This window comes from Vanellus vanellus, assembly GCF_965231255.1.
Source record: "Vanellus vanellus genome assembly, chromosome: 2".
NCBI lineage: Eukaryota > Metazoa > Chordata > Aves > Charadriiformes > Charadriidae > Vanellus > Vanellus vanellus.
Genome location: NC_138906.1, coordinates 75,113,169 through 75,129,115, shown reverse-complemented (window position 1 = coordinate 75,129,115; position 15,947 = coordinate 75,113,169).

Sequence of the window (15,947 nt, the reverse complement as noted above, 5' to 3'; positions counted from 1 at the left end):
CACTAAATATTAACTGAAAATCTTTCTTGCGATTATTTTAATATGTTTTCAAATGTTAATTAATGAAAGCCACTTCAAGAGGCGAAAAAGTCATTCTCTCCCTGTATGGAGCGCGGGAAAGGGTAAGGCTGGTGTGTTGAGTCACAGGCTGACCTAGTAAAAGCTCTATCAGATGCCGCGCTCTGCAGCGGTATCCCAGAAGAACACCTGCAGACAAAACAAAGCAGCATCTTCTCCCTCACTCCTCGCAGCCTTAGTCCCTTCCACCCCACGAGGCAGCCGGGGAGGAGCACGCAGCCCTGACCTACCCACAACCAGCATTTCGAGGGGCCCCTGTGAATGCAGTCCTGGCATTGGGGATCTCACCTCTTCAGAGGTGAGGGAGACATCTGAGGTTTGCATCTCTCCTCCTTGCACGCTCACCTACTACGAAAGCACAGCAACTGCTTGAGGCCAGCATCAGAAACGCAACCACGCCACTGCCCTCCCCGCCATCTTATCAGAGCACTAGATTACACATTCCTTTGAACATTACAACAATTTAGACAGGTTATTCTTGTGCTGAGCCCTGCACAGACAATGGCAATAACTAAACACCTTTTAACACTCTAAAACAGCATTCTTCCAATCCAACTCAATTTATGAGCAGGAGACCTCCCTGAACTAGAGGCAAAGCTCTGTGAGGTGAAGCCAAATTCAAGCTGATATTTCAGCGGCTTCCAGCCACCGCCTTCTGAACTGTCCCTCCAAATCAAGCTGCCATCCCACAGATGGCTTTCTCTTGCTGGGGCTCTTCTGGTGCTGTGGATGCGCCATGTCTGAAGCTCTGGGAAACCTTCAGCGTCCTCTGCATCAAGAAAGAAAATTGCTTTTTAACAAGCATATTTAGTTATTAATAGGAAGGCACTGTCCACAGGCAGCTCAGAATAGCAGTGTTTGTTGAAAAGTTCAGAAAGGTCGTAGATCTCTATGTGTCCCATCTGTTTGGATCCGTTAGGGGACGGATTGCACTAAAACCTACAGAACTGGATTACATTAGAGGAGGTCTCGACTTGTAGCCGGAGGAAAGGTTATTTGCCTTTTCCACTTTCAAATGCTATTTTGGAATAACATCAGGTGCTCTTCTGCAAGCCGCACAGTGAGCGCGTTCAGTGCTGTTTGCTCCTCAGTCTCAGAAACGCCTACCAGGTGCATTTGCCGAGTGTTTGCAGATTAACACACAGGGGAGGGGAGAAAAACCACAAGCAGCCGCGTCTGCCCGTGTAGAGAGGAAGTGAGAAGGCAGTCGTAAGTGTTACCCAACTTCTAGAGTCCGTCACTCTGTAAAAAAAAGAAAAGTTACTACCTGGCATAGCTACCAGATACACATTTTGGGTGTGCTCTTAACCGATCTGTGGTGAGAACAGGCTTGGAGAAAGATGAGCTGACTGCTTAGAGTCCTCTTTGAGCCAACGTTAGTGCTACATGTGAAGTAGCAACCCTCAAAGAAGTAGCTGAGGGTCCACGTGGAAGATCCCCTGGTGGTATAGCCACTCAAAACTGAAATGCCAGGGTGCTGCCAGTTCCAGTAGTGGTAGGAGGAGTCCCTCAAGTTCTTTGAGGGACCTCCGCCTTGTTGGGTGTGTGAACATAGCACAGTAATCTCTGAGAGGATAAAAAGTGCTATCAGCTGCCAAATGTATCCAGAGGGTATAGACAGAGAAATGATAAATTATAGTCCGATATGTCTGGTAATCATGACTGCAGTGGAAACTCCCGACAGTCCTCACACTGCACTTCCAAATCTCCATCCTGAAACATAACTTCTCTTGTGGACTCCTTCCTTGGAACTGACTGGTGTTTCTTGGCCTTTCCAGGTCAGGAAGCTATCAAAAGCATTTTGGAGCTCCATGCACGGTCCTGCACAGACAGAGTCACACTGCGCCTGAAGTGGCTGTATGTTTTGATCTCTTTTTAGAAAGACATTTATGACGCTCCCTTCTGATCTCATAGAAAGTGTTTAATTTCCTCACCCCCTACATTTCTCTTGGGAATCCAATGTAGTTCACATTCCTTATCTATATTTTGTTACTGATAAGACAAGAAATCTGCAACACTTTAAAGAATTAGATAACGTTCAGCCTTCTATTACCCTTAGAGCAGATAGATGGAGAACCGTGTTTCAGCTTCCTCAAATCCTTGTAAAGAAACTAGAATCGGAATGAAAAGCAGAACGGAATCTCAGGCAAGGTTAATACGACACCACAAAAAGGAGGCTTAAGGAGATCTTAGGAAGGAAAGAGACACAGTGAGAACTCAACAGGCAAATCAATTTGATATAACATCATTAAGATAAAAGTAGCTGGTTTACTTCTAATGCCAAACAAGTTGCAACACTATGAGCACTTATATGGCTTGAATGCTTAGAAACAGTAAGATCATGGGCTGAAAACCCCAATACCTTAAGGATAATGAATACCGATGGGTTTTGAAAACCACGATGGTGACATGTTGACTCTGGGCTAACACTGGGGACAAACAGACATTCAACCACCACTTACCACACAGACGTAAGTAGAAAGTTGTGCTGATGTGAGCAGCTCCTGATCCCAGCACTCCTTCTCACCTCTGCTTCTCCCTTTCTTCTTGTGCTGACAAAGCTGTGCCCACCCTCACCTGGCAGACGCCCCTCGGGGCGCTCATCCTGCTGGGCAAACACCCAGTACAAGGGAAAGGCACCACCACAACAAGTAGATGAGGACAGGGGCTGCTGCCAAGCTCCTGCTCCCTGCCTGGGGTTTTGGTAGCCGGTGGAGCATCTCTAGCCTTGGCCCTGCGGCCACTGCCGGCCAGTGGTGATGCTCAGGGTACAGCCTGTAGTGCTGGTCTGCCTGGTCATTTAGGTGCCCCAAATGTCCTTGCACGTCATGGCAGTTTGTTTAGACAGGAACAGGGGCACTGCCGTGAAGAAATTAATTTCATTCACAGAACACCAGATGCGTTGATTTCTCCCAAGAGTGGTTGCATTTTGTAAGAAAAGTATTTTTTTTTAAGTTTGTCCATTTCTTATTTTGCCTTGTGATCTAATGTAGCTTTTTCCTTTCCTTCCCTGGCACCACACTGGCTATTATTTATTTATAGAGCAAGTAAAAATGGACTAAGCTCTAAAAAAAAAAAAAAAAAAAAGAAGGAGATATGGGAAAGGTGCGGTCTTTGCGTCCAGTGCTAAGAGCCTAACTTTAGATGTGATGGGATAAAGTGGGAGTGAGAAGAGAGGAGGTTGAGATGGGCTCATGGACAAAGATTACAGCGTAAGTACATTTTGGATGTTCAAATTTTATAATAATATTGTTGATTCACAGGAAATCATTGCTTTGCCACCCTGAACTGAGATGTACCTTGGAAATCAGTAACTTTCTCATCTCTTGGTGTAGTGGTTCTGAAAAATTTTATTGCAAGCCGTCTCCGTGTTGTCTTTTACCTCTCTCCTTTCTGTTGTGAAACAAAAATAACGTTAATGGCTCAGTAAAGCCTAACTTTAGAATTCAAAATACCAGGAAATTTAAAGTTTAAAAAGCAACAGTAATTTTGTGTTCTTTGCGTCAAGGGAACTGGAGTCTTAAATTGGGTATGACGCTACATGGAAGCCAGCTCTGAGATCTGAAGTGAGAAGTAGCATGATCAAACTAATAAAAGTGGAATTTGAATTTAAGGCCTGTTTTCTGGGGGAAAGCACGTGTCTCCCTGACACTTGCAAAAAGCACACTGCAAGAGCTGAAGAGCAACACATGCTACAATAAAAGCTCAAATGAGAGACTTGGCTAAAGTTATGGAAAAGACAGATCCACAGAAAAAGAAGGGGAAGGATCCCAATCCAATCTTGCTGTATAGACAGGGGAAAGAATAACAAAAAGTTATCTCTACCAAGCCAGACTGGAAAGATGGCATCTGACATTGAGTCAGATCATGTAGAAAAATTGGGTAAAGAATATAAAGAAATGCAGAACAAATTAACAGGCTCCGATTTCTCCTTAATCTGAAGGGGGTTTAACAGTATGAAGGCCAGCTGTAGTAGACAATCCACAACATACCATTTCATGCTGCTTCCCACTCCAAAACCCCAACTTTGCCGTATTCTTTTGTTAAATTAAACATATTGAGTCATATTTCTTTAACCATAATGAGTGTTGTGTCACATAGAATTCTATCTTCATGGGTGTTTTAATTAGTTTCAAAATGCTTTTTAATAAGATGTCTGCTTTGTCCAAAAACCCACGCAAATCACAGCTGTACAGCTGTAACTGCCTGAGAGTTATCATGTTTGTGAGGTATGAATTTATTTGACTAGCTAGCAGGGGGACCTTCTCTCAGAGAGAACCACAATGCAGTCACAAGGTCAAACTCTAATACAATTTTTGTAAGAAAATTTGCCTCAGGTGTTCTTAATTTTTTTTTCTCTCAAGCAAAAGAGCCATCAGGATCAAACGCAGCTGAGTTGATATGAAGAGGTGCTCACCGTTTTGCAGAATAAGGCTCGAGAGAAGCAGGATGAAATATCAAAAACGAACCCTTGTGAGCAGATTTCACATCACCCACAACGCAGGATCTGACCACTCGCTTGTGTTTAAAAATACAGCGCTTCACCCGAGAAGAACAGCTTAACCAATTCACGGACACGCGCGCACTCGTGAACAAAACGTACCTCGGGACCAAACTACCTTCAAGTTTTTGTCAGTGTGGATTTGGCACTTGAAAAGAGCCTGCTGCAGTGGTCTGCTGTGTCGTGGGCGACTTGAAATAACTGGCGGGTTATCCCAGAGCGTTGTGTCAACCGATGGGTGCCTCCTCCTCCGCCAGGTAAAGCCTGCAATGCCGGCTTGGCTCTTGGTCGCATCCTGCTGTTTATCTGCGGCAGACAAGCAGCAGCCCTCTGCTTCCAGAGCTTCAGCCTCTCCCTGCGCTGGTGATAAGTTACTCCCCGAGTCCTTTCTGCCAATTGTTCTTGGCAAACGGACCGGGGAAGACTATTGTTGTTGCTGGCTGTTATCTCTGCCTCTGACTCCGCTTGGCGGGGGTGCAAATCCATCTCTCTGGTGTGGAAACAAGCTGCTGGACTCTGGATGAGTCAACTCATTAATAAACAAAGAGTTACAAAGGAAATGGGAATCAGTCTTAACAAAATAAATGCATAAAAAGTTTATTGGATGCTAGGGTGTTTGTCCTCCCCAGCATGACACTGCTTTATCTCGGGCCCCAGCCTTCCTATCAGAAAACAGGGAAGTTAGTAGTTTATCAAGTTTTAATCAGCTTAAATGTTGATGTATTACTTACATAGCATGGAAAGTATGTTCTCTGTTGTTACTGGTGAAGGTGGGTTATTTTTGATTACTAATTTATATCTGTTTCTCCATTTCTATACCTTCTCTGCTTTGTGGAATGTGCCAACGCTAACTGGAAAACCTTCCGTCACCTACTGCTTACCCCATCTCTCTGAAGGAGCCCGAGCCAGCTGCTCTGCAGGAAGCTCCAGACTGAAGGATCAAATTCTTATGAAATTTTTTTCTGTGTTGAAGCAGAAGTATGTGATCAGGTTCAGGAACACTGGTCTTGGGACTTGTGGAGGGGTGATTTGCAGCTTTTTGATGGGGGTCTTGGTAGGGTTTACTCTGTGGGGTTTTTTTGTTTGTTTGTTTGGGGTTTTTTAAATTTTTTTTGGTATTTTCTCCTTACAACAGCAGCCTTGTCCATAGCTCCCTGTACACCAGGGGAGATTTCGTCTGGATTGGGTGTTAGGGATTGTCCAGCAGTACCATTATAGTGCTAAAAAAAAAAAGCCTGGCTCTACTCAGGTTGCTTGACGCTCCATCCAGTACTTCCACTTTTCTTGCAGCAGCAGTGGGAAAGCCTCACAGTTTCCTCATCCGTGAGATGTCCACAGCCACATCCCCCTCTCTTACGATCAGGAGGCCGTCTTGCTCTCCAAGAGACACTTCAGCAGTCAGTCCCCACACAAGCACACAACTATGGCGATGTTAAAATAAAGCAAGATAAACACATTACGCTTGGGAAGAAAGGTTAGAAGCAAAGCCAGCTGCAGGCAAACATACACTGCTGGACTATTAAGTTCCACATGAAGCAAAGCCAGCTAGATAGAAAGCTTATTTACAGTCAACTCTTATTAAGCAAGAGCAACAAAGTATTACTAGCTTGGCACAGACCTTGTCTTTCAGTACCTTTGCAAGGTAAATTTATTTCAAGGCCTCAGAAAGTCTTTCTGACGGCATAGATCTATTTGCTTTACAGGGAAAAAGCTGGGTTCTTTGCATTTTCCCAATAGAATTGCGCTCTCTGTGTCTCCCCCAAGTCATCATACTATGTAGTTACCCCCTGCACCACCTTCCAAAGCCGTGCAAGATCCGAAGCCACCCCACCTCCCACAAGGTATTTCTAATGAACAGCACAACGTTAGCCCAATACTCACTGACAGGTTTAACTTCGGCAATAAATTAAAGATGGTCAACCATGTGCGTTTTCCTCATTAAGCTTTTTGTGAAATACAAATGAATCTGTGTCTACCTAGAAAAACATCAATCTGCAGTATGACAGGGGATTCTTAAAGAAAAAAAGAATACAACAGCATACTTCTGGTAATTTTCTTTCCTTTTTTTGTTTTGTTAATGCATTCCCAGATTTCCCTAACTAATTATGAATTAGCTGGCAATTGTTACACAAACAGATGGTGTGAAATATATTGTTTGAAAAAGTAAAATCCATGGAAAACACATACCTAAAGCTAAGTGTCTGATGAGACGACCTCATCTATGTTAGAAAGTGTTGTGCAAAGGATAATGCTCAAGAGTTAGGAACAGTCATGATGAAATTTGCCTAAAAAAGCCAATGGAAAGTTTCCTAAGTGGAGTCCTTCAATGAAGTGTGGGCAATTTTCCCAGAAAGTTCACCTAGAAAGCAGTCGGTCAATGGCAACCTGTAGAGTAGACTGCAAATCTATTGTGTCTTATGTAAAAAACAATTTCTTTAATCAGTTGTAAAAGTCAGTTGTAATAGATCTAATCCATTTTGCTCTCTACTCTTGAATAATAAAGATATGTGAATAGACATATGATTTACTTTCTCTGCACTGTTTACTGTATTAAAGTCTTTTTCTTTACTCTCCAAGTTAGACCTCTAAAGGTTTCTCCCTACATACACCCTTCTCCAAACTTCATTTTATTTTCACTGTCCTTTTTCCAACTCTGTCATACCCCCTCTGAGATGAATCTGACTGTATTTAGTAGTCTATGCCAGTACCTACTATACATCATGGTATCACATTATTGTATTTTTAGTATTGCTTTTTACTCTTCTCTTAATGCTACCTAATTTCCCGTATATCTATTTGCTTTTCAGCCAACACTGCATGATGAAGAGGTGTTTTCACACAGCTCTTCGTAGCAACGTATGTATCTTTTTCCCAGCTGGTTTCAGTAAATTAAAAACCTAGTATATATAAATAGTCAATATTGTTCTCTAAATCACATCACACTGCAACTGCATCTCTATCATCGTGTCAGATTGCCTGCTCTTTGTTAGATCCTTCTGTGTTTCCTTCTCATCCTTTCTGAACGCAACTGAGTAATTTCTTTGGTCATGTGTTGATTTTACCACCCCACTGCTTGTGCCTTCCTCCTCCAAATCAAATATTAGAGAGCGCCAGCACCAGTACAAACCTTGAGGAAACGCTGCTTAACCTTACTTAAACTCTATGAAAACAACTTGCATCCACCTTTTCCGTTATAAGGTCTTAGACCTTCTACCATAAAGTAAACCAAACTGACCATTTCATGTTAAAGAATGAAAAAAAAAAAAGAAAAAAAAAAAAGAAGGAAAAAAACCATCAGAACCGTGCAACCTCTGATTTAGGCTTGTTGAGGAAAAGCACGGTCAGGGATGAGCTGGGTAAAAGAGGAATGTTAGAACTCAGAGGACATCATTGTTCACTAGGAAGCCAAGCACGGAGGAGAAATGTGAGGAGGGAAATCACAGAAGCGAATGTGCCCCTTGGGAAACAGCTCTTGAGGGCAAGTCCCACATCACGCAAGGAGGCCGTGCACATGTTGTCCCGCTTTCTGGGTTGTGCCTCTGACACACTGCGTGGTGAATGAGGGGACTGATCATCGCTGGAAGCGTACGTGTCCTAGAGCTGTTGTACCCATTGCCAAGGGTTTATGAAATGCAAAAACCGAGTCGTAAAAATAATAATAAAAAAAAAATTTGAGGGGAAAAAAAAAGTGCTAGAACTCTCCAATCCTCCCAGGTATAATTACAGAAAATAACAACAAAAATAAGGTGGCTTCTGGCACTTTTGGTGTTCCGAGGCGTTTACTGTTTTGAGTCTCGACTGCGGTAATGTGTGGGACGCATAAACAGTGAAGTTGACCAACCAGATGGGGCACGCAACCTGCTAATTGGGGAAAGTCTGCCCTAGCATCCGGCCACCGGTCAACAACACAACAGCCCCCAGAAAGTAAATTTTTATTTGGATTTTTTTTTAATTATTAGTCTGCATCCTGGCTCAACCACTGATCTAAAAATTAAATGAATATGCATTTGGTAGGTAAAAGAATTTTTTTTTTCTGAATATGTAGTACTTTTAATCACTTCTCTGTTTATAGCATTTAATAGCTAGAAGTACAGGAAAAGGATCTAACTGCAAACGTCTTCTCTATCTATGTAGTACCACTATCCCTGCAGCTTTGGTTTTATCCCTTTCCTTACTTATGCAGAAGTTATACAGATCCCAGGAGCAAGATATTATACTTATCACAAAACGTAGCTCCTCCAGTAAGATATTCAGGGAAAAAAAAACCAACACAACAACCCCCCCCCCAATAACCTTGGATACACAGTACAGTTACCTGTTGGAACGAAGTATGAGTTGAGATCTTTTATTTCCCTTTCAATTTTATAGAAAATAAACGTTGCGCTTTCAGGACTCAGTTATTTGCAGTGTAAGAAAAGGTAACAATCCTGTTTTCTACAGACTTTAAAGTAGCAGATAATAAATTCCATGTTGTCTTCTTAAAAAAAAAAAAAAAAAAAAAAGCCTAAGGTTTCCGGACCATATATCCTACAATATACTTATATACTTTGTTTTCAAGCGAACTGACTACTTGGGTCTTCTAATGTAACCTTTAACTGGTTACCACTGAGTTAAATTTCTTCAAACCAAAGGGCTTAGCAAAATATCACTATTATAGAAAATCAAGACATAATAATGGCTCTCAGCTTGCTTACTTGATTCTGGGTCTATTTTTCCTCTTTCTTCTTTATTGAGGGTCTGATTCTTAGACCAGGTTTTAGCTAACAATGTTTCGTGCACGCCTAATTGCATGGGGTCACAAACACTTGAAGTATTATGTAGGTCAACTACATACTTGTAATTGTGAAAGGCAGTAACTGAAATTACGTTCCACGTTGTAAATTATCTGACCTTTCAGTTAAACCTCTGTTACTGGCTTAATGGCCACTGAAGGTGTTTTAGTACTAGAAATAATTTACTGCCTTTTATTCCTTTAAGATTACCTTGCCAACTCAGCAATGAGCCGAAACGAAGCTGAAGGAACAGTACCTGTGAAAAGCAGAGCATCGAGTCCCACGGCAGGCTGGAATCCGATCATCAGTTGCAGCTATGAGGCCATCTGAAAAGGACAGAGGCTGAAGTCTGTTGGGCTCCACCAAAACAACTGTGGAAACTATTACCATGTCACCTCCTTACTGTGAGCAAGAGTTCAGGAAGCAAAACGAAAAGAAGGATTTCACCGTCGTATATCCCTCTGTATGCATCCAGGACTGGCAGGTAGGAAAAGAAAGACCTTTTTAACGGTAAACAAAATTTAAACATCATTATTATTTGTTTTTTCTATATATAATTACATATAACTGGTAAGCCTATTGTGACATTTTGGTACTCTTACTATCTACACTTTACAGGTAGTACCAACGCAGTCTGATGTTCACACGGCATGTTATGAACCATGTAATATGCTAAAGGGCTTTGACCTCATTATTGGTGAGATGCCTAGCAATTTTAAATGCTTAGAAAAAGCTAGTGTTGAGTTGCGATGAACTCATTAACATCTGATACAGCAAACAGTATCACGCTTTCATTATTCCATAAAACAGAAATAAGCAGATAAATTACAAACCTAAAACAAGAGATTCAATTTGAAAAAAAAAAAAAAATAGTATGGCCGTGAAAGATAGGTGGTATGAGAATAGTGGTTACGTTAATCACATTTTTTTACCATAGTTCTGTGTCGCTATTAAGAAAAAGGACTGCTTGCCTTCATCCTTGGAAGAGACATGCCCTATTGCGAAAACACTAGCTAAATTATAGCTGCGGTGAAGTTGATGGGAATTTCACTAAAGCTTTCTACAGGAGCAGGATTTCACCCTTGTGTTTCGCTAGCACAAAGAGAACGCACTGAGGAGACACGCAAACCTCTCTGCTGAGTCTGGGTCTTTCTGGCCAAGCGACCCCTTGTAAAAGCTGAATCTGCTTCAAGACGTTAAGTACAGAGCGTTAAGTACAGAGCCAGAGGTGGCAACCTCCGCTGGCGCGCTGCGAGTGCTTATACAGGTACCCCCGGCAGCTGGTAGGACTACTCGGTCAAGTTCTCTCAAGGAAGCAACAAAAGAAAAACATCGCCACAAAAGCCATATGTAATGCATTTCTTCTCATTAAGTTACAACCTCACTTTCCTAAATCAATTAAATACGATTTATATATTTCCCATTTATAACCATTTTCTTCAAATTTCATCCAGAAGCAGGAATGAGAGCAGGTGCCATTAGGAGCTTCTGGTTTAGTGATATTTCATTTTGATGTGCATTGATTTGCTGTTTTCTAGGTTTGATTTTACAAATTTATTAATAGTGCAAGGTTCCCTGTGCTACCTTGCGAAAATGCCTCACTTTGGATCCAAAGACATGCTTCTTCAGAAGTATTTTTCATCTGCTTATTAAATACCAAAAGTGAGCTCTTCAAAGATCAAGAGCATCAACGCTTTTCCCGGGAGCAGCATTTCATTTTGCTATATGCCTATATAATGTCTACCATATGATCCCAATTTACAATCCCATCTAGGAACTATTCAAATGTGAATTAATGAGTAAGATGAAAATTACATTTGACGGAGAACCTGCAGTAGCAGTATCTGAATCCTCTTCAGTATATTTACTCTTCTTTCCTATATACTAAACAACAAAAAATATGCATAAAATGAACATGGGCAGCAGACGTAGCTAGTAATTTCTGAGCGACAGAAACAGGACCTGGATAAGGCTGGTAATAACTGCTTTCCTTAAGATGCAAGAGAAAGTGGTAAGGACGCTTTTTCACTAGTTGGATTTTTTATTTTCCAATTTATTTTCCTGTTACCGTGCAGTTCTCCGACCATGCTACTGGCTTTATTTCACAGGGGTAAAATGGGAAAAAAAAAAAAAAATCTTTATTATTGTGCTTTCCTATCTCTAAACAAATTCGGTTCAAGGTACCCTGTTTCTTCTACGGTAATTCATGCGCTTGCTGCTGAAAGCCCATTAAGAAAGAAGCCATGCCTGTCACCGGACAAAGGAGGATGTAAAAGCATTTCATTGTTCCTGCTCTGAAGAAAAACAATTTGCCACAGCCAGACCCCCCCCCCCCCCAGCAGTGCCAAGCCTGCGGTAATTTATTACCTCTGGATGTCTGATTCCAAGTGAAGGAAACTGAAATGTCATACCTTCATTCATAACACCGTCTCATGGAATTATTTTTTCCGGATTCCTGGGAAGTTGAAATATTTGAGAAGAATATCAGGAACTGTTGTTTTAGCCTGTTTGGTGAGTAGATAATTGCCTTCCAACCCTATTCTTTCAGGAAATGATGTGAGTGTTGCATTGTTCCTAGACGGGGGCAGCAATGTTTTTTAACAAGACACATACATATATATTTTTAAAAGAAACAAAACACAACAAAAACATGCAGTCTAAGCCACTGTACCGAACCAGACTTTTTGAATCTGGTGTAGATAAGAGGTTGGCCCAGACAACGTGTCCACATTTCACATAACTAAGAGCATTCTTTAGAAGGGATGTAAGCAACACTTTTTTGTTGAAGAAGAAAAAAAAAAAAAAAAAGCCAGCTAAAACAAAACCCTTTATGATGTGGGAGTAAAAAGCTCATTATGTTAAGTGATATCAAACATGACCAGAAAAGACCCTAGGGAGAAATTACACTTTTTTATTGGATTCTGTGGGACAAACTCGCCTGGGAACTTGAAAGCACAGGGAAGGTGCACGTGGAAATCACATCATATATGAAGAATAATTTCTTACCGTGTGAAAATTATTTGGAAGTAGTTTTCAGCTGAAGTTTCTCTTTATGGCAGCTGTTTCAAAGGGAGCATACTGAGGCAATGACCTACAGTAGCACTAATACAATAGCTGCTGGATAACCTCCATGCAGAGATATGTGGTCTTCCTTCAGTTCTGTGTCAACAGGCAAAATACAATCAGCACTGAAACTCATAACTAGAGAGGCTCAGTTTGAGCCTCTTACTCTATTTTGACTAAAGATAATGGCAAAAACTCAACTCAGTTTTTGAATTTCAATTTAATTTTTCATAAAAGTAAAATTGGCCCTGGAAAATATGTAAAGAGGGAACTACTATATCTTTTCCAGGAGAGGCTGCAAAAGACAAAGGAGCAGCAGACAGAAACTCTATTACTTGTCACGCTCCAGTTTGACCACGACACACTTCTCTAGAACTGGCATCCTCTAAAAACAAACAAACCGAAGAAAGATTCTGCATCTTGTGATCCTGTGGTGATGGCGACCGCCACCTCAGTGACAAATACCAACCACCAGCCTACAGCAACCTGATGTAGTGGGCTGCACCATCCATTTCCTCCCTACTTCAACATCTGGCTAAGAAACAAAAAGCCAATAATTAGCCTTACTTCATAGAGTTCTAACTGTTCATGGATGTTTTAAAGGAAATTGCATCTGCTGTACCACCTGCAAGTCACAGCTGCAAGAAAATTTCAAAACACAATACATCCTGGTCACCCCACATTTTTACATATATCTTTATTTTTTTTTTTCTTTTTACAACCAGAAATGGCAGCCTGCGTTTTGGCCCACTTCTGGGTAAGAAAAAGGCCTTAAACAAAATGAAAGGTACTTCCCTACACCGAGTATCTGTGCAGCATTTGTATTCTGCACTCAGAGTGTTCCCGGCAATGAATTCCCCACCTTTGCCTGATACAATGAGCGCCTCTAAACCTGCGCAGGATGCAAATATCAAACTCCTACTGCCTCTGAGTGTTTCTTGATTCCAGAAAACTTTTCCACTGCTGCTGCTGTATTGCTGGCTGCTTACTCTGAAGAATTTTTTGAACAATTTGGACTTTGATAGTTCAAAGGATAATTCCTCCCTTGGGACTCCAAATGCCAATTAGTTGTTTGAAACCAAACTGCTAACCAGGTGTACTACTATAATTGTACTTTACGATTTTCAACATTGTTTAGTAAATATTAAATCTTCTAAGTTATGCTTAATTTTCTTTCAAATCAGTACATTGGAGGGATGCACGGTATTTCCTATTTATGTAATTCAGCTTAGAAGCTTTCTAGGTGACATAGTGAATATTGGAACAGATTTACAGCCATCTGGAGAGGGGATTTTCAGGAACCGGAATTTATTTAACGAGGGCTAAAAACATCTAGAAAGGACAAACTTGGGTCCACTCATAAAGGACTTCCTATGACCTCAAGCAATCCGGAACTGACTTTCCCAAAGCTGAAGCTACTGAAAAGCGCTGTGCATGTTCTAGAATGCATTACTGCAAGAGGCACTTTTGCATATCCTAGCTTGGCAGAGCACTGGCAAGGCACCCCCCCACCCCCCAGCTTTGCCAAGCAAGCTTGCGAATTTATTTTACAATTAACTCAAAGACAACTAAAACCGCTTATCCAGGTCCTGCGGTGTTTGCTGTGGCAAGAACAAAGGTTGATTTTCCTCCAGATTACAGAATGTACGGACCATGTATCGTGAAATGCAGGATAAATATATAGATTATGTCCATCTCAAAACGTTAGTAACAAGCGAAAACTATAAATAGCTCTTCGGTTCTCACCAACTTCCATTACATCAACTTAAATGCAACGTCGGTTAAAAAAAAGAATGATACTCAGTGGCAGGTCTCCTTGTATCCACCCAGGGGGTCATTAGCAGAGAAGGCTGAGGAAATGCAAGGATTTATTTTGAATTACAGTAATTTTCAGTTTTAAAATGCAGCATTATCAATCCTGCAGAGCAATTCGCTTGAAAGTTCGTATTGAAAGAATCAGCTTTTTCTTCACTGCCTATAAAATGTGACATTAAATAACTACCCAGGTTCTGATTTGGCCCAGACAAAGCATTTAAGAAGACAATCTGAAAACTAAGTGGGTATCTCTCTCTACTAGATTCCTAGTTAGGAAGCACAAACCTGAGCCCCAGATTTTCAAAGTTACAGCTTTAAGCCCTAGCAGGACTTCTGCAAGCCTTTCTTCTTTCTAATGCTCGCCACTGTCTTGAATAAATTTGTTTCTACTTCGCTCATTTCTATACATAAAACAATCACCAATAAAGCTGCAAAGGTATCACACGTAATACTGTACACTTTTCAGAACTGTAAGGTACATATATAGAGACTACTGTATTTCTAAGGGTTGAAATAAATCTTTTATAAAACTCCCCTTGTTAATTGGACCAGAAGAGATTTAAGCCTTCTTTACTTCTCCCTTCTCTTTTAAATATCTATTTTATTTGGAATTTCTGAATAATCTTATGACTGAACTCTTCATGAAAGTTGTGTTACTCATGAAAACCCTACTAGAGCAGCTGCACTCCCGTCTTCCTGAGGATTCTGCTGTATCTTGACACACAGACCGTAAGCTAGACCAAAAGCACAGCATACTATATCTTTACTACTTTGAGAATTTAATTATAAACAATTGAAATGATCGGCCTGCTTAAAAGTATGTGGTATGATAATTTTGTTCACAAAACTTTTTGCAGAAGTCTTCATTTTTTTTTATTAGGGCGCATTCTCTATCAATAAGCATAAACTTTTGCCTCAAACCTTCAGAAAACCTGATCCACTAACCTGGACAGCAACGTAAAAATGCAGCGCTTGAAGGTTTTCATCTCTGATACTGAGTCTAACTTCAAGTTATAATAAATCTTAATTAGAACCCATAAGTATTGTGCACAACATCGTTCAGATAAGCACACCTTACATAAATGAGTGACCCGTTGTAAGCTTTTTTGAGGACTAATGGAGCAAAACGGTGCTGATAAGTAGCATATTTTTTTTTATTTAAAAGCACATGGCTTGATCCAGAAAACGTCTCGTATTTATACAAAATACTGTCTTACAACTAAACACAAATATTTACATTCTATACCTCATATGAAAACAGGCTTTCTAACTTTCCTCTTCAGGCTTGCACTGACACCTACTGGGGAATACTTGTAAATCTCAAAATCCACAGCCTTAAGACCCAGGAAGCCTTTCAACTCGGGAGTGAACTTTGTATGATTCCACTCGTTGGCTGACTGTGCCACGAATTTGCTATTTAATTTGACTACTGAAAAAACCTGCCCAGTTTTTGAGGAAAGATCTAACAAGCCATAAATTAAAATATCAGGGGAGATGCAATGTTCCAGCTGTAATTACGGAATTTTTCTATAAAAAGCACTACCTAGTGTTAGCATAGAAAGAAGCAGAGTAAGAGCAAATAAATCAGCTTTCTCACTCCTTCCTAAGATTAAAAAAATGTGGTAGGTCTTAAATATAAAACATGCCAAGGAGAACAGCACATAGGTTCATTTTTAAAACAAGTCAGTTAAGAACAAAACAAACCCTTAAGTATTTCT